Source organism: Onychomys torridus, chromosome 14 (genome assembly GCF_903995425.1).
Source record: "Onychomys torridus chromosome 14, mOncTor1.1, whole genome shotgun sequence".
Classification (NCBI taxonomy): Eukaryota; Metazoa; Chordata; class Mammalia; order Rodentia; family Cricetidae; genus Onychomys; species Onychomys torridus.
Window position 1 is genome coordinate 66,295,269 of NC_050456.1, and position 19,519 is coordinate 66,314,787.

Genomic DNA, 19,519 nt, shown 5'->3' on the forward strand with positions numbered 1-19,519 from the left:
CTGTTCCCATGTTTAAATGATTGCGTCTTTAATCAAGTACATTTGTAGGTTGTGTCACAGCAGTAGATAATGCTAATGGAACCTCACCAGATAGCAAAGGCTCTGCTAGAGAGGAGACAGAGAGGAAACCTTTGAGGCGTGTCTTATTTGAGAGGAGAGATGTCAACCTCCTCCTTGAATAGTTACAGAACCAAAGGCATGTAAGAAAGGTGTAATTAGAGCCTTCTCCTCCTCCCACCCTCACATCCAACCATACAGAGGAACAGGGAAGGAAAACGCCTAGCTGCAGGTGTCCTTGACTTGAGCAGCGTGGGCTGCATGAACTTCTTGCCTCCGTTGAAAAAGCCCTCTCCCTCAGCACTATGGGAATGGCTGGATGGAGCACTCATCCAACTCGGCATCTTAATTCTGTGAGTAGAGCAGGAGCCTCACTGTCCCATCTGATGAATGGGATCCATTTCTCCCAGGTCCCCATCACCTGCAAAAAGTATTCAAAGAAGGTTTGGGTGGGGATGCAATAACCAAGGCAGAAGAGAATTCCTCTGCCCCAAGAGGATGTAGGTTTTATGATGGGAAGTGTTTAAAAGTCTTGAGCAAAGAAGAAAAAGGAATATTGTTCCTATGTGGCTGACTAAATGCGTGCGCTGATTATTTCCACAAATGTATCATGAAGGACTTCTTAGATGTCAGAATATTCTGGTTTTGTTTTTGTTTTTTAAGACTGAGGATAGGCAGATTGCTCCGTGGTGAAAGTGCTAATCTCACAGCCCTGACAGCCTGAATTTGATCTCCAGGACCCATGTAAAGAGCCGGATGTGGTGGTATGTATCTGTAATGCCAGCACTCCTCTGGTGAGCTAGGAGGTGGAGACATAATGGCCTGCCCCAGAATACTCAGTGCTGCAGCTGAAGCAGAGAGATTGCCTCAACAAGATGGAAGGTGAAAACTGACTTTCAGTTATCCTCTGACCTCCACATGCAAAACTGTGCACGTGCGTGCGTGCATACACACACACACACACACACACACACACACACACACACAGAGAGAGAGAGAGAGAGAGAGAGAGAGAGAGAGAGAGAGAGAGAGAAATTTTACATGCCCATACATAAACAGATTGAATCCGAAATTTGGATAAAATTATGGACTATTTTGGACTTGCTTCAAAATAATGATGAGGGACTGTATAGATGGCAGAGGACTGGTCAGGAACTAATAAGCTACCATAGTTAGGGAATGGATAGATCCACGGACCCTCACTCTACCTTTGTCTGTAATTTTTACTTTGTTATTAGAGTGTGTGTTTGTACATGTACATGCATGCACAGGCATGGGCACTCGCTCCTGTGTGTTTGATGTATAATTATGGGTACACACATGCTACAGTGCATATGTGAAGGCCGAAGGACAACCTTGTGGAGTTGGTTCTCTCATTCCACCTTTCCACAGCCATTAGGCTTTGAACTTAGGTCTTCAGACTTTCAGGGCAAGGGCTTTCACCTGCTGGGCCACCTTGCCCATCTTCTACTTTTACGTATTCAGAATTTCTCTTATTAGAATGGACAGCAACGCTACTGGGCAAGGTATGCATGTGATTCATAGACAATAGGTGAGGGATCAGGAGACTCTAAGTCATTTGCTCAAATGGCTTCCAGTTTCTCATCCCTCTAGAGGGTTCCCAGTGACCACACCTGCTTCCATGTGTACAAAAGACACATTTGATTATTTACACCTTCCTTTCTCTCAGTGCTGGGGGCTCCATCTTCCATTATCTCCAACCCAATCTCACTGTCCCACCCTCCACCTTCCTTCCCTACCCTGGGCTCCACAACACCAGCCTTCTCTAAAGTTCTCCAGCTCCTTCTCCTCCTGCCCCAGGAGCCCTGTTCCTGCTATTTTTCCTTCTAGAACATTCTCCTACTATTTCTTGATCAATTAACTCCCTTTGCTTCCATTTATGTATCAAGGCCATTTTCAAACCTCATTGTAGTAGGCAGAAGGATGGTCCCAATGATGTCAGCATCTTAATTCTCTAAAGACTTTGTCTTATATGACCAAGGCAGTGCTCAGTTGTGATTTAAGGTAAGATCTTGGGATAAGGAGATCACCTTGGGTTACCTGGTGGGCCCAACATTATCACAAAGATCCCTATAAATGATAGCTAGAGAGGCAGGGTCCGAGAAAATGTGGCAGTAGAAGCAGAGGAATTACTGTCTTTGGAGATGGAAAGAGTCAAGGAACACAAGTGTCCTTGGGATGCTGGAAAACAATAAGGAACAGAGCCTCCTCCTCCAACCTCCAGAGAAGATGCAACCATGCCTAAACATTGGTTTCAGCCCATTGAGACTATGTTAGACTCCACACCTCCAGAACTGTCATGGAGTAAACCTGTGTTGTTTTAAGTGGTAACTTGTTACAGCAGCTATAGGTTACTAATAATTTGAGGAAGACTTCCTGACCCCTGATGCCCCTTCTATGCATGGATAAGATTCTCCCACACCTAGTCATAACCTTTACAACAGTGTGCAATTAGATCCCTGAGTAATGATTTGCATGGCCCTTTATTTATGTAGAGATAGGCATTATTATATTCTTTAAGCAGCCTAGGACTCTATGTAGTTTGGATTGGTCTCAATATCACAATTTTCTTCCCTCAGTCTCCTGAATTCTACAATGACGGATGTGTGCCACCATGCCATGAGCTTTAGGAGAGCAGGCACTTTGGTGATAGGGTCACCACCAAGTGCTAAGAGTGAGGGAACTTGGGGATGGCTTGTAGCTACCATTGGAAAGATACTGGTTGCTTTTCATCATCATGATAAGAACTTCAAGAGGAAGGGATTTATTTTGGCTCATGGTTCAGAGGGCTCAGCACATTGTCAGCTAGTTCCATTGTTATGAGTCTATGATGAGGCAGAGCATTGTGGTGGGGAGAGCATAGGGGGCAAGGTAGAGCAGAGCTGTTACTCATGATGCCTAAAAATAGGGGGGGGGGTGGAGAGAGAGAACAGGAACAGGATATGTACTTCAACAGCATATGGCTCCAATGACTTAATTCCTTCAGCCAGCCCCCATATCCCAATAATTCATTCACTATGAACTCACCAATGGATTTCCCATCAATGAAGTTAATACCTCCATGATGTAATGTCTTCTCAAAAGCATCATTACCTGGGGACCAGACCTTCACTATAAGATCTTTGGGAGGACGCTTCATATCCAAACCACAGAGACATCACTGAACTTACGCATTAGGATGATTAATCATATGGAGACTAGTTTGGCGGTTGGGTGGGTCCAGAGGTAGAGAGAGCTACTGAGAACTATAGCAATGCTATGGACTGGAATGGAGGTACAGTGTGAGGCCCTGGAGCTGGAGGGGAGAGGCATTAAGGACCTACGTAGAATGCACAACATAGCACTTGACAGCTGCTTCGAAATGAAGTCCCTAATTGACTGGTCAGAGAATAGAGAGAGGTTCCTTCAGCAGGGGAAGGGAATAAAGTTTGCAACTAGCTTCACTGAGTGAGTGCTGAAGACCAGGAGGGCAGGTAGCCCTACTGTGACAGCCAGAGTGGAACAGAGCACACAGGCCCTGTGTGCTGTTTGTTTAATGAGAAAGGAGGGCAGGTCCTCATTTGCTAAGTGAGCAGAACAAGATGATGTCACCAGAGTAAAACACAAAGCCCCGTTGGCCAGCAAGGCCAGGCATGACCGCCTTTGACCTCCCATCACCCTTTCTTCCTTGATGAGCTCATCCTGGCCACACCAGCCTCTTGCTGCTTTTGAAAATCCAGACTCGCCCTGTCCTTAGAGCCTGTGAATCAACAGTTCCCTCTGCCAGGATCAGCGTGTCCTCACATCTGTCCTTACATCTTAAGCAGTGTGCTCCCTCACTTCGGACAGTCCCTCTAAGATGCCTTTCCTACCTTCTCAGAAACAAACCTTGGCGCCCACTGTGGCACTGGCCTTTGAACCTGTGTGTTGCCCCCCCCCCCCCGTGTCATCCCCCCCATCCCCCTCCTCCATGACCACTCCTTGTGATATTAATTTGATTGTCAACTTCCCAGGACCCAGAAGTACTGAAGAGGCAAGCCTCTGGCCTCTCTATGAGGTATCTAGATTAGGTTATTTGAAGTGGGAAAACACACTTTAAACATGGGTCCTGGAGTGCATAAAAAGGAGAAAGAGATGACTGTTGGCATTATCTCTTTCTGCTTCCTGACAGCTGACACAATGTGACCAGGCACTCCAAAGTTCCTGCTGACATGATGGACTGTATTTCCCAGAACTATACGCTAAATAAACTTTTTTCCTGGGCTGGCTAAAAAGGATATATGAAGAAGCTTTGTGAAAGCCCACTAGTTTATAAGTTAATTTAAATTGTAATTTCAAAATAAGGGGGGAAAGTAATTTGAACAGAGGTTCCTTTGCATAGGTAGACATCACTGGTCACAGAAGACACAGGTTAATAACTGAAAGTCTCAGGGCCAGCAGCAGGTTAGTTCCCTGAGAGCTTTGGTCAGAGGGATCCCAGAGCACCCAGAAAAGCACAAACATCTTGTTCTTAGTTCTCAATAAGCACATGGGAGGAACTATTGCTGAAGCCAAACTTTGGTTGCAGGACACGGGGAAATAGATTTTGAACTGACCTGGATAATACTCTCTTCCTGCTCACTAGCTTTCACAGTGCCAGGAGGTGCTTATGCAGGCCGTGGTTACTGGCAAAAATCAAGCCTGAGCCGGGCGGTGGGGGCACATGCCTTTAATCCCAGCACTCAGGACGCAGAGCCAGGCGGATCTCTGTGAGTTCGAGGCCAGCCTGGGCTACAGAGTGAGTTCCAGGACAGGCACCAAAGCTACACAGAGAAACCCTATCTCAAAAAACAAAACAAGACAAAAAACAAAATCAAGCCTGTTAAAATGCCAGTGTGAGTGGGGGAGGGACTATGAAAACCCCCACGGCTAGCAGAGGAGTTATTGGCAGTTGATGGCTGCTTTGGGGAATGAGAGTCCCTTTTCTATGGAGGTGTGCACACTGGTGGGTTGCCCATGCCCCAGTGGATGGCTCCACAGCCATGTGCATATGGAGAGCACTAATTGAACTCTCAATTATTTGTTTTAAAGAAGACATGAAGTTGGAAGGAAGATGTGTTGGGGGTGCAGAGAGAGTTAGAGGAGAAGAGTGGGCATTGGATACAAGATACATTATATACAGGTAGGACATTTTCAAATAATAAATTGAAAATACTATTTTAAAACAAAAACAAAACTCTTTGGCCAAAGAGATGGCTCAGTGTTTAAGAGCACTTGCTATTCTTGCAGAGAAGCCATGTTCAGTTCCCAGCACCCATGTGGTGGCTCACAAGCATCTGTGACTTCAGTTCCAGGGAATCTAATGCCCTCCTCTGACTTCCGCAGTCATCAGGCATGCACATGGTGCACAGACAGGGATGCAGGCAAAGCCCTCAACATATAAAAGTTAAAAAAACCAACAACCGTCCTTTCTCACATTGATTTTTCTCAAGTACTTTTGTTGCAGCGAGGCAAGTAACCATGTTACTCCTCAAAGAGTATCACAGTCATTGTTTAATGTCAGCAATCTGTTCTGAAACATCCTGCCATATAAGCCTAGATGGGTCAGCTTCTGGGTGGGAGCTCCTGAGGTAATCAAGAGATGCAGAAACTGATGAGGCTGTTGATGAGGTAATGTAGCTGGAAGTTTTCTTGTGTCCCGCCTGGCCCTGCACAGTCCAGACAAATCTCACCTGCAGTCCCACAGCTGCTTATAAAATAAATCACTTAGAGGCTTATTAATTATAACTGCTTAGCCATTAGCTCAGGCTTATGACTGACTAGCTCTTACAGTTAAATTAACCCATAACTCTTATCTATGTTTAGCCAAGTGGCTTGGTACCTTTCTCAGTTCTGCCTTGTCATCTTGCTTCCTCTGTGTCTGGCTGGCGACTCCTTACTCAGCCTTCCTCTTCCCAGAATTCTCCTCACCTGCTCACTCTGCCTGTAGTTAGAGTTTTCCTGCCTGGCCCACAGTCAGGACAAATCTCTCTTACCCACCAGTCCCACAGATGCTCAGACCCAACCAAGAAAGCACACAGAGACTTATATTGTTTACAAACTGTATGGCCATGGCAGTCTTCTTGTTATTTACTTCTTCTATCTTAAATTAACCCATTTCTATAAATCTATACTTTGCCACGTGACTTGTGGCTTACCATTACCTTATATCCTTCTTGTCATGGTGGCGGCTGGCCGCCCCAGCCTTTCACCTCCCAGAATTCCCTTCTCTCTTGTCCCGCCTATACTATCCTTCCTGCCTGGCTACTGGCCAATCAGCATTTTATTTATTTTAACCAATCAAATGAACACATTTGACATACAGAACATCCCACAGCATCTGCCCATACTTCTTGCCTGGCTAATGGCCAATTAACATTTTATTAAACCAGTGTACAAGGGCAGTATCCCACAGCAATGTAACACAGTGGACGTCTGTAGGAAAATACTGTTTTTATTAGATAGGAGTCCATTTTAGGAGCTGGGGAGATGGCTTAGTGGGTAAAGCACTTACTATGTAAGTGGGAGAACTGGAGTTCAGTCCCCAGTGAACATATACATGCAGAGCAGGCGTTTGTCTTGCCTGTAATCTCTGTACTTGGAAGGTGAAGGTAAGGGATTCCCCAGAGTTAGCTGGCTAACTAGACTAGTCAAATTGGTGAGCTTCAGGTCTAGTTATAGACCCTGCTTCAAAATGTAAAATAGCTAGCAATTGAGGAAGACACCTAGCATCAACCTCTGGCCTCAACATGCACGTACCCACATACATGCGGACATTCATGTACACACAATAAACACACAAAAAAATAAGTACAATTTAAAATGAGTTTAAAAGATAATATAATGAATGGGGCTGGAGAATTGGCTCAGCCTTTAAAAGCATGCACTGCTCTTCTGCTTTTAAACCCAAGTTTGGTTCCCAGCACCCATGTAGGGTAGCTCTCAACAACTTAAAATTCCAGATCCAGAGAATCTGAAGCTGCTGGCTTCTAAGGGCACTACACTCACATGCACATACCCCACCACAGGCACAAATAGCTAAAAATAATTTAAGATGTTTTTAAATAAAAAGAATGATATAGTAAGTATGAAACCAGGAACAGGGGCTTCTTGTCATCAGCAAGTCTTGTGTGCTGTGCATAGTTGTATTGCCGTATTTTCATGTAACCAGAAGCAGTAATGGGTGGTCTACATACCACAAACATGTAAGCAAGGTGGAGTTCTACTATGATGTCACTCGGTGATAGGAAATGTTCAGCCCCACTCAAGTTTTATGGGGCTATCTTTATCCATAGAGTCCCTCACTGTCCTAAACAGTGGTCCATGGGTGTGCATCCCAATCACCATAGCCATAGAGTCCCTCACTGTCCTAAACAGTGGTCCATGGGTGTGCATCCCAATCACCGATCACCGATCACTGTAGAGCCTGTCTCCCTCCGACTTCTAAGCCCAAGCAGGGGCCGCTTGCCCTGGTTCCTGTTGTACTTCCAGGACTGTGGCACAGGAAGATTGCAGTGAAAATATTGACTGAAGGAGTGAGGAGGCAGATTGATCAGAGACGCTTTTCTTGCTTCCACACCCCCCACAGTGCCGTTGACCTGGAGGCCTTCAAATATTTGTAAAGTTAACTGAGGGCTACATTCTCCACGCTAAAAATCCGAAATGGCACCTGTAAGCTTGCATTAGCCCCCTGAGTGGTGGTTGCTGTTTCTCTTTATTCCCAAATAGCCCCTTTCTTCTGCACTCTGCACGAAGTCCCTTCAGAATTTGTCACAGAGCCTGGAGGAACAGCCAAACACTTTCTGCCAGTTGGTTGCAGCCAGGCCTGGAAGCCCACGTCTAAAGGTCTGGAAGGGGAGGGGAGGAGAGGGGAGGGAAGGGTTTGCTCGGGCTCAGCCGTGGCCACAGCCGCCAGTTCAGTCCAATTGCCTTAAGCAGTTGGAACCCTGCGTGTGTCTCAGCATTCATCATCTGCGAAGACTGTCATTACCATTTCTGTAATGGTTCATGCTTTCCCCAAGCCCTTGACCTTCTCCGGCCTGTCGGGTCTATAAATTTACCCTGAATAGATTAGACTGGCTTCTGTCACTATAAAAGTGAGCTCCAGTTTTATCAGATTGTGTCAGGAACTTGGCAACCATTCTGTATGTGATTTCTTGATGCAACAGATTGTTTTGGAGGAAAGACAGAAAGAGATCATAAGGCAAACTTTTGCACAATGAGACCTGAGTGAGAATCTGAGTCCAGTACTTTTTGTGTGACTTTGGCTAAATGAAGTATCCTATCTGGTGCCAATTCTTATCAAAATGTGATTTTTTTTAAAACTATGATTCTTTAATCCCAGCATTCAAGAGACAGAGGCAAGAGGGTTTCAAGTTCAAAGTCAGCCTGGGCTACAATAATGAGACTTTGTATAGAAAATCTTGGGCCCTTGAGATGGCTCATTGGGGAAAAGCACTTAGTACATGAGCCTGGCAAACTTAGTTTGATCCCCAGAACCTATGGTGTTGTGGGAGTTTGTTCTGCCAATACCTTTGGGGTACAAGCCTGTGGTGGTATTGTGTTCCCCAAAATATTGTGCACCCTAATAAACTTACCTGGTGTCAGAGAACAGAACAGCCACTAGATATAGAGGCCAGAAAATGGTGGCACTCACACCTTTAATCCTATCACTTGGGAGTCAGAGATCCATCCAGATCTCTGTGAGTTTAAAGCCACACTGGAAACAGCCAGGCATGGTGACTCACACCTTTAATCCCACAAAGTGATGGCAGAAAGCAAAAAGGTATTTAAGGTGTGAAAACCAGGAAGCCTGGTTAAGCTTTTAGGCTTTTGAGCAGCAGTTCAACTGAGACCCATTCGGATGAGGACACAGAGGCTTCCAGTCTGAAGAAACAGGATCAGCTGAGGAACTGGCGAGGTGAGGAGGCTGTGGCTTGTTCTGCTTCTCTAATCTTACAGCATTCATCCCAATAACTGGCCTCAGGTTTGATTTTATTAATAAGACCATTTAAGATTCATGCTACACAAGCCTTAGGGCATGGCTTCTTGTCTGCCTACATGACTGCTCAAAAGAGGAGAAAGAGGGGGATCACTCTCTCTTAGGTAGTGGAGACCAAGTCAGGCAGTGTGGAACGACGTGTGTTGATCCCCATCTTTCCTAAACAAAATGGAAGGACTCTGCAACTGGATCTACCTTATCCTGTGTCTGTGAGTCTTCTTTCCCATAGCGCCCATTAGTAAATTGATATGTACTCATATATACACCCTTTTGGCTCTCGGTTCACTGTAGTGAAAGGGGAGAACCAGTTCCTGAAAGTGGTCTCTGACCTCTACATGCTCTTCATGTCATGCATATGCCCTCACACATATCACACACAAACACCACTGCCATCATCATTATTGTCAATATCATAGTCATCATTGTCACCATCAGCAGCAGCTTTAAAAACAGTCTCATGTAACAACCCATTGAACTAATATTTAAGACTTATTTAACTTACTAAGTAAGGAGTCAGCAAGTAAGAAGTGTGCAGGATGAAAGAGTCACTTTCAAATGGCCTTGAAAAACAGGCATTTATCCAAGATATTTAGCAGCAGATATGAAATCTTTCAGAAAGGAATATTGAAAAAAGTCCTACTGAGATATAAAACTGATGAGTGTCATATAGGGCAGCCAAACTATAATTTGGGGTGCTGTCTTTTCCATTTACACCTCCCTTGAACAAAATCACTTGCCATTTATGAATATTTCTCAAACTGGGTAGGAATTGTTCCACTGAATTCCAACTGAATTCCAGGGTTACTATTGCTGTGATGAAATACCATGACCAAAGAAACTTTGGGAGGAAAGGGTTTATTTGGCTTACACTTCCATTACACTGTTCATCATCAAAGGAAGTTAGGATAGGAGCTCCAAACAGGGCAGGAATTTGAAGGCAAGAGCTGATGCAGAGGACATGGATGGATGCTACTTACTGGCCAGCTCCCCATGGCTTGCTCAATCTGATTTCTTACAGAACCCAGGACCACCAGCCCAGGGATAGCACCACTCATAATGGGCTGGGCCCTTCCCATCAATCACTAATTAAGAAAATGCCCTGCAGCCAAATCTTACAGAGGCATTAACTTAATGGAAGTCTCTCCTTTCAGATAACTCTAGCTTGTGTCAAGCTGATATAAAACTGTCCAGCACAGTGTCCCAGAGTCACTTCAAAGTTCCCCCTTTAGCTTCCTGCTTCATAAACTCATTGGTGATACTCTCTACTAAAATACTAACTCTGGAATTTGTTCTCCTGGCTTGACTGGAATGTATTTCATTTGTTTATCACAAAGTATTTACTTTAGTGTGTGTGTGTGTGTGTGTGTGTGTGTGTATGTGTGTGTGTGTGTACAAGTACCCATGCAGGCCAGAAAAGGGCATCAAAGCCCTTAGATCTGGAGTTATAGGCATTTGAAAGCTGCCTAACTTGGTGCTTAGAACCAAATTCCAGTTCTTTGCAAGATCAGCAAGTGCTCTGAACTGCTGAGCCATCTTTTTAGGCTATTCCTTGCTTTTTCAATGGTTAGGAAGTTCCCTAATGAAAACATGATCCCTAAAGTTATGCTAGTTTATATATTATAACCCAAACTGTTACCATTACTACTTCTGGAGTACACTATCAAATTTTATCCTACTAACAACACACTCTTCAGGCACTTTTCATGAACTACCTTGTTTTTACAGTAAAGTAATCCTACAAGCTTTCTCTCTTGTCCTTATTCTCACTTTAAAATGAAGACAGTAAAGTCAGAGAGGCTGAGTGATGCCTCCACCCCACCCCCACCTCCCACCCCCAGCTGTCAAGATCTCACTAGCAAATGGTGGGTCTGAGAGTCAAACCTAGGCTGCCAAATGCAGTCTCCTTCATGCACAAGTCCCGGGGTTTATTTGTGTTGCAACTGTTTTAAAGGTTTAGGAAACCTTATCCAGATGAAAAGGAAAACCTATGAGTAGTTCAGAACATCAAAAAGAATAACTGGGGATCCAGTTAAAGACCGCACAATGTCTCCTTCGTAGAGCTGCTTGTTCAGGACCACGGACAGAAAACCATCACCCTAAGCCTACCATGACCATCACCACCTACTCCAAGACAATGCAAAGCACCTATCCTGTTGTGAATTCTGCTTGGTACCCCACAGTAGGCCACAGCTTGTAGAAGAGGAGGTGGATAGACCTTGATGGCCAAGCTGAGCAATCTGGTACAGGGCAGTGACCTTTAGGTCCCTTTAGGCCACGGTCAAAAGTTTCAAAGTGACTCTAGAAGTCAGTAGTTGCAGACTAGATACAACAGGAATCAGCTGCATGCCTGGTTGGGATCCTGCTTTCTTCATAGAGTTATTGTGAGGATTGGGTGAAATAATCAAGGAGACCAGCTTGATTATGCAGAGTGCGAAATAGCAACAGTCATGATGTGCAAACTGATCGGTTCCTGGTTTTAGCTATGAAAGTTAGGCATATGGTGGAATCCATATGATGCAGTTTTTGGAAACAGAAGTAGATTTAAAAGATTCCCAATAAAATGCTGCATGATCCCAGAATTCTATACCACCCAAAATAAGCAGGACTCATGAAAAATTCTTCTTTTTAGTATTTCCATGAAGTCTTTAAAAGAAAATAATTAATGAGGGGCAAACACATTTCATTTTAGAAGCAATCTGTTTAACAGTGACTACAACCTGTATGCTTTTAGAAGGGAAGCTTTTTCTTCCTGAGTTGTGTGAGTATTAATGTGTGTGCACATATGTGCATGTGTGTGGAGGCCAGAGTTCAACCTAGGGTGTGTTGTTTCTCTGGAAACATTTACCTTGTTTTTTGAGGCAGGATAGCTCATTAGGACCTGGACCTTGCCAGTTAGGCGTGGCTGGCTGGCCAGACAGCTCTAGGGATCTTCCTATCTCTCCCTCCCCAGAGCTTCAGTGACAAGCAGGCATCTTCATTCCCACTTTCTAACATGAGTGCTGGGGATCAAACCCAGGTCCTCATGCTTTGTGCAACAAACACTTTATCCCATGAGCTCATCTCTCCAGCTCCTGAATTTTCCATTTGTTTTAAAAGTCAACTGTTGGCACTACTTTAAAATCAAGCATTGAACCCTATCAAACTCTACTAGGAGAAAGCCCTTGCTCTTCAAATCCAAGCAAAGATATTCACGAGACGCTGAAGCCATTTTAAAACTGTGTGGTCATGATGAGACTATAATGGCCGGTGAGGAACTAGAAGGGAGAGAGACAGGGAAGGAATGGGAGAGAGACATGGGAACACAGAGGCTTTGTTTATTGCAGGACAACTGCTATTTAAGACTAAACTGGGGTTGGGGATTTAGCTCAGCGGTAGAGCGCTTGCCTAGCAAGTGCGAGGCCCTGGGTTCGATCCTCAGCTCCACATTTAAAAAAAAAAAAAAAAAGACTAAACTATCCACTTTGAGGTTTTAAGTAGATGAGCATAAAGTGACCCTACTGATGTCAGTCTGGAAAACATGGATCCATTAGGGTCACTCTTCACAATGTGCTCTCCAAAGGCATAAATATGACTTGTTTCAAACAAAAGAAGGAGCCAAGACTGCCTGAATCACATTTCCCCAGCTTTTCTTCCTATGGCACAAATTAATGATGCTGCAGTTTGCACAGACAAATAGTCCAAGGTGTTTAATCAGCTGTCTTTCATAAAATACAGCATTTTTGGGCTGTCACATTTACAAATAAAGAAGAAACACAGCCTATAATTCCTCATAAAGTGGAGCCACTGTTCAGCTCCATTTGATGAGATAATGTTTTTAAGTACTTCCTCCTGAATACATAAACAGGGCATGGCTTGGGAAGTCCGGGCACATGCAGAACATAAATATTGCATGAGATGCATTATCCAGGCTACACAAGGAGAGGAATCTCAACCTTCCATTCCAGAGAAAAGGATGAATAGGGGGCAATGAAGCCAAGGTGAAAGGTCACTTGATGGCTTCTGATGAGTCTAGACTATATGACAAGAAAGTGTTGAGCCAAGCAGAAGAGTCAGGGTGGGGCAGTGAGAGAATGGAGCTAGCTACTTTCATGCACAGAGCAACATCTAATCATGCAAGACACAGACAATTATTATTTACACCAGTTGTTTCTTCTTTGAATGAAGTTGAATAAAAATATTAATGTTTACAATGTCTTCTCCACTCTGCCTCCAGTATTATTGATAGTTCACATACCAATAAAATGATTAATGAACCATCAGTTTGCCAGAAGTAGCTCCAGGGATGGCAAACAAAAACACTGTGAAGATATTTCTGCCACTGAGGAGCTCACATTCTCAGTGAGTATTGTTAATTATTTAGGCGGCACTCTTACCCCGCAAGGAACACATCCCGAACACGACAAATCCATAGAAGAGCTGTTTATTAATATAGGATAGGAAGAGATGTGACAGGCCTGTGTGAAGCACACATGTGAGTGAGGAGAGAAGAGAAGAGAAGAAGAAGAGGAGAGAGACCTGTGCAAAATGGCGCCGGTTTTTTAAAGAGTGGGCCAGCGCATGCGTACAGGACCGCATGTGGCTACTCCACGCATGTGTGTAGATTACATGGCCGCGCGTGCTTTACACAACCATGTAAAGCCACAGAGTCCTAGCCACACGAGATGTTCTGACCTGGAAATGGCTATTTTGAACCGGAAATAATTAGGGGGTCTGCAGGGCAAGCCCAACCATGTGGACATGTTGTGATTTCCTATCAAGTATAAATGTGGTTTGAATTCTTGGTGGCAACTAGACCCACTTCCCACTTTAGGCTAAGTTTAAACAAAAAGATATTGGCTGACAGTGGATCAGTCTCATGTAATAGATCCATGATGGAATATTATTTAACAATAAAAAGGAACAAACACTGATCCATAAAATGGCATCTGTAGATGAATTTCTAAATGCTCTTATTAAATAAAAAACACACAGACCCAGATACAGGAGTGAAAACCTGAGAGAGATCAGGGAAATAGGGAAAGCCAGAGCTAGCCTTACCTCAGCAATTTGGCAGCTTCCAAATGCGAGTTACTTCCTGTCTACCCATGCCTATATGCCTCTCTGTTCTGCCATCTGATTTGCTCTCTGTCTGGCTACATCACTTCCTCTTCCTGCCCAGCTCTGTCACTTCCTATCTGTCTGTATAGACTTCCAACCCTCCATGGTTAACTAGTGTTGGAATATAAGGTGTGTGCCGCCACACCTGGCTGTTTCCAGTGTGGCCTTGAACTCACAGAGATCCAGACAGATTCCTGCCTGCCCAGTGATAGGATTAAAGGTGTGTGCTACCATTGCCTGACTTCTTTGTTTACTTATAATGGCAGTTCCTATTCCTCTGATCTCCAGGAAAGCTTTATTTATTACAGCACAAATAAAATATCACCACAGGCATCTCTGAACCTAAAAATACCAATGAAACATTGTAGGAAACTGCAGACAGTCAAGACTACCTGTGATTGAGGATATGTGGAATGAGGAAACAGACAGTCGTTATTTAGGATTAGAGACATGGGTGGTGTTAAAAACCAGTCACAAGAATGAATGTCTTTGCGTGGCTGAATGATGGTGATGACTGCAGACTTCCACAAATTTACTAGGAGCTATTGAACTGTATGTTCATGACAGGTAAACTTTATAATATGCAAATTATGTCTTATTACAGACACGACATCATACAATAAGGCTACTTCCCCATAAATGTATATATTTATTACGTATTGGTTTTTTAAGAAGATGTGAGGGTGGGTTACAGAATCAGGAACAGAAACTTGAGTGGGCTGAGAAATAACCACAGCTGATCCGCTGCGTTTTTCACAGCTTACACCACTGGTGTCACTAGTGTGGCTCCCCACTCTCAGGCACCAAAATATATGCTCCTGCTTTAGTCACCCTTTTCAAACTGAGACCCCAGCACCCCCTCCCTGACCCAGAGTATCTGTCTGGAGGAGACTATCAGCAGCTCTCATTCTAACTGGAAGGACACTGGGAGGGTGGGTAGCTGCCATTTTCCATTTGCCTCGAAGAAAGCAGCCACTGCTTATAAGGCGTGCAGAGTAACCCACACATAGTAAGAAAATTCAGATGCTAGATGTATCCAGAGAAAAATGAATAGTCACTATAGATCAACTCATAGCCCTGTTTCAGAGACATGCCCCATAGAGACATACATGAGGAGTTTTGGGGACACTCTGTAGAAAGGGAGGGGATTCAGGGGAATTCAGGCAAATGGGGACTGAAACAACAACATCTTGTAGAGAAAGGTGTGCTATCTAATGAGGTGTCGGGGGTGGGGGAAGGCACTGCAGACAGCACTGTGCAGCATCTTCAGGTTCCAGAGTATGGAAGGTGGGGTGGGAACCAATGAGCTTTGCTTCAGTAGATGATACTGTTTGTTTTGCTGGCACCAGATATCACTGTGGTGCTTTATGTTGGGGAATGAGCTGGGGAAACTTGCACATTTGAAGGTCAAGTTCAGCAGTGATATGCAAGAAGGGACGGAAGCAGACCTACGTGTAGGGGGCTGCAGGGACCTACTCCAATGGCTAGCTATGGGCTGGAGTGGAGAGGGATTGGAGTTGGGAAGTGTTCATGAAATCAAGGGAGCTAAGGTGGATGAGTGCTTGAAAGTCCAGTCTGGGTAATGGGACATGAAAGCAGCACTGGGCACTGGGGAGGGGAGATACTTTGTGAGAACAGCTTTTTTTTCTGAAACCTTCAGAAACTGAACTTTTGCCCGATTGTGTAACTAAATTAATAAGCATTGAGATCATTTAAAACTATGTACTCAGTCCATTGCCCTACTGTGTGTCCATCCATTTAAATGTAAAGTATCTTCAAGAAAACTGTGTAACTAACCTCACTGTACCTTACACCTCTTGTGTAACAGGCTTTTGTAATGGGTCTTTCTTTGGACTGCCAGATCCCGAATAATGACACAGAAACATTTTATTAGTTATGAAAGCTTGGCCTTAGCTTAGGCTTGTTCCCAACTAGCTCTTAAAACTTAACTAACTTGTTTACATTAATCTATGTTCTGCCATGTGGCTTGTTACCTCAGTACTATAAGTCTGACTTCTCAGTCTGGCTGGTGAATCTCCTGCCTCTGATTTTTTTCCCAGAGTTCCTAACTCTGCCTGGAAGTCCCACCTATCCTCTCCTGCCTAGCTATTGACCATTAAGCTCTTTATTAAACCAATCAAAAGGTGCCTTAGGCAGCTAGAGAAAGACAGAGACACATCTTCAAAGTGTACAAAAAGATTATCCCAGCAGGCTTTTATAACGTAATCTAAATACATAGCTTTAATTTACTTTATTATTTTTATGTGCCTGTAAATGTATATATGTGCCTGGTACCTAGAGAGGTATCAGATCTCATGGGACTGGAGATACAGTTGGTTGTGACCCAGTGTGTGTGCTTGGAGTGGATCATGGGTCCTTTGCAAGAATAAGTGCTTTTAACCTCTGAGCCAACTCTCTAGCTCTAAATGCATAGCTTTAATGATAAACTATGTACTTTTCCATGCTCCTGACCCAAAATTGTGTGTGTGTGTGTGTGTGTGTGTGTGTGTGTTGTGGTAATCATTTGCTAAAAGCTGTCAACAGGCTAAAGGCAACCTTAGATAAAACAACTATCCACTATAAATATTGGAAGCAACATGGGAGTATAGGCTAATAACATCTGTGTGTGGTTCCAAGTGCTATTCTGGGTCAGTTGGGGTGAATAAAATAACATCTTCCCCTGTAAAACTTGTTAAAGATTTCTGTAAAACAAAACAAAACAAAAACAAAAACAAAAAACCACTTGTTCCTTTCCCATTCAATGTTTTCTGTGTTGTTCAATAAATACAGAACAGAACCCTTTGTTGATGGTAGACAATGGGGAGTGCCAGACTTCAGATGGACACAATAAGACAAACAACTGACAGACAGCAGACACAGGGAGAGAAGCAGAGAATTCTAATGTGGCCTTTCTCCTGGTCTACACTACTCCAAGGGTAAGGCTTAATTTGGTACCAATATAACTGGTTCAATTTTGGACAGGTTTAGTGGCAGGTGCCTATAGTATATTCAAGATGTCTGTTGGATAATTCATGGCTAGGATTAGAGAATATGATTTGGCATGCCACCCTATGTTTCAGACTACAAAAGGATAATTGGCTCATCCAAGTGGAGTCTGTAAATGGAGAAGGATAAGAGCAGAATCTCTGATATTAAACACTATGTTTAAGAGAGAGGCAGTGGAAAGGTTGCAAAGGGAGGAACCAGAGTACAGAACAATGGCTCCTTCCAAAGAATTGTGTTCCATCACGTCATCACAGATGGGAGCACAAGGAAAGGTGAGGTTGAAGATGAAACCCCCTTTGGTCTTAAATCTATGGATGCAGCCAGGATCTTTAGTGAAAGCAATCACAGAAGAATGTTTAGCTGCCTTAAGGCTTCTAGTAGGGCTCCAAGAGTCTGCCTCCAAGCCCACCCTTAAGTGGGCTCTGCCTTGAGATTCCCAGATGATTCTATTGAAGGCAGACTCCAGGCAGAAGCTAGAGATCTTAGGCTTGTCCTGTCATAGCCAGCACATGGGATAGAGAGGTTTTGATGGCTCTCTGAGCTTCCAGCAGTTGGGTAAGGAGGTCCTTCATGGCATTATTGGGCAGGTACCTGGGTCCATGTGGGCAGTATATACACAAAGTCAGCATGTTCTTTACCTACAGTACTGCTGCTGTGTGTCCTGATTCCCCCAAACATAGAGCATGGCTTTCTAATTAAGGAAAATGTTTTCACAACTGGGATCTTTAGGTCTCCCGAGTTCTATCAAGGGGGCAGATGCACAGATCCATGCAGCTGGGTCCTTAGCAGACACAAGGTGCATTCAAAGTCACCGGCAGCTTGCTCTGTGAACATGGATCTCTTTCACTCCTGTCAAATTTACCTTTGTACAACAGCTGGAATTCAGAGCTTCAGAGAAAACCCTGAGCATCAGCACAGTCTAGAGCAGTGGTTCTCAACATGTGGGTCACAACCCATTTAGGTGTTGAATGACCCTTTCATAGCAGTCACCTAACATCATTGAAAACACAGATATTTACATTATGATTCAAAACAGTAGGAAAATTACAGCTATGAAGCAGCAACAAAAATAATTTTATGGATGGGGGTCTCCACAACATGAGGAATGGTGTTAAAGGGTCACAGCATTAGGAAGGTTGAAAACTACTGGGTTAGAGATTCTGTGGAATGGAGCCATGTTTTCTTGCTGGGGCCTCATGCTACCACACTGGTGGATACCAATTTTACCCATCAACACTAGTCCATCCATTCCCAGTCACTGGAAAATGCTAGTGAGTCCTGGCTTGTTTTGTAAACTTTGATTTAAAAATACTTTGACCTCACAGTGGGGCTTGAAGCTCACCTCTACACATCCTCATTGTCCAGTGTCTCACCCAGTTTTGTAAATCTGCCACACATCACACATCAGTAACAACAAGCATGCCTTCTTTGCTTCGCTGATGATGAGAGTACAAACTAGCACAGCCATTACGGAAATCAGACTTTTCAAAAAATTCAAAGTAGAAATATGATATGAGCCAGCAAGGCCACTCTACTCCTGGGCATACACCCAAAGCACTTCATATCCCACAACAGAGACACTTGCATATCCTTGTTTATTGCTGCTCTATTCACAACAGCTAGGAAATGGAACCAACATAGATGCCCATCAACAGATGATCGAGTCATAAAAATGTGGTCCACATACACAGTGGAATATCACTCATCTGTAAAGAAAAGTAAAACTACGAAGTCTACAAGAAACCGTGTGGATTTGGAAAGAATAATTCTAAGCAATAAGGTAGGGAAGAAAAGAGGTCACCTGTGACATTGGAGTAGAAAGGAAACTGGGGGCACTCATAAGGTTATAAGGATTGAGGGGTATTGGGGGAAAGAGAATTTATTAAAACACATTTTATTTGAAAATTCTATAATGATATCTAATACCTATAAGATGATTTAAGAAATAAAAATACATTTAGAAAAAAATACCTCTTTGGTCCAAGTTTGTTGAACTTTAGGCTAAATTGTCTTTGATTAGGAATTGTTATGTTTTTTTAAAAAATTACAGTTTTGGTTTGGTTTGTTTTTTGAGACATGATCTCATATATAACCTAGGTCAGCTTGGAACTTTTGCCCTTGCCTCCTGAGTGCTGGAATGACATGCCTATGCCCCCCACCCCCGCCCCGATTGTCCTGAGTCAGGGTTTTTGGTTAAAAAAATTTCATCTCTGGTGTTTAGTAAATCCAGACCCAGTTAACCTTGAACTTCTGATCTGTCTTAGTTAGGTGTGAAGAGACGCCATGACCCTGGCAACTCTTACATAGGAAAACGTTTAATTGGGGCTGGCTTAGAGTTTA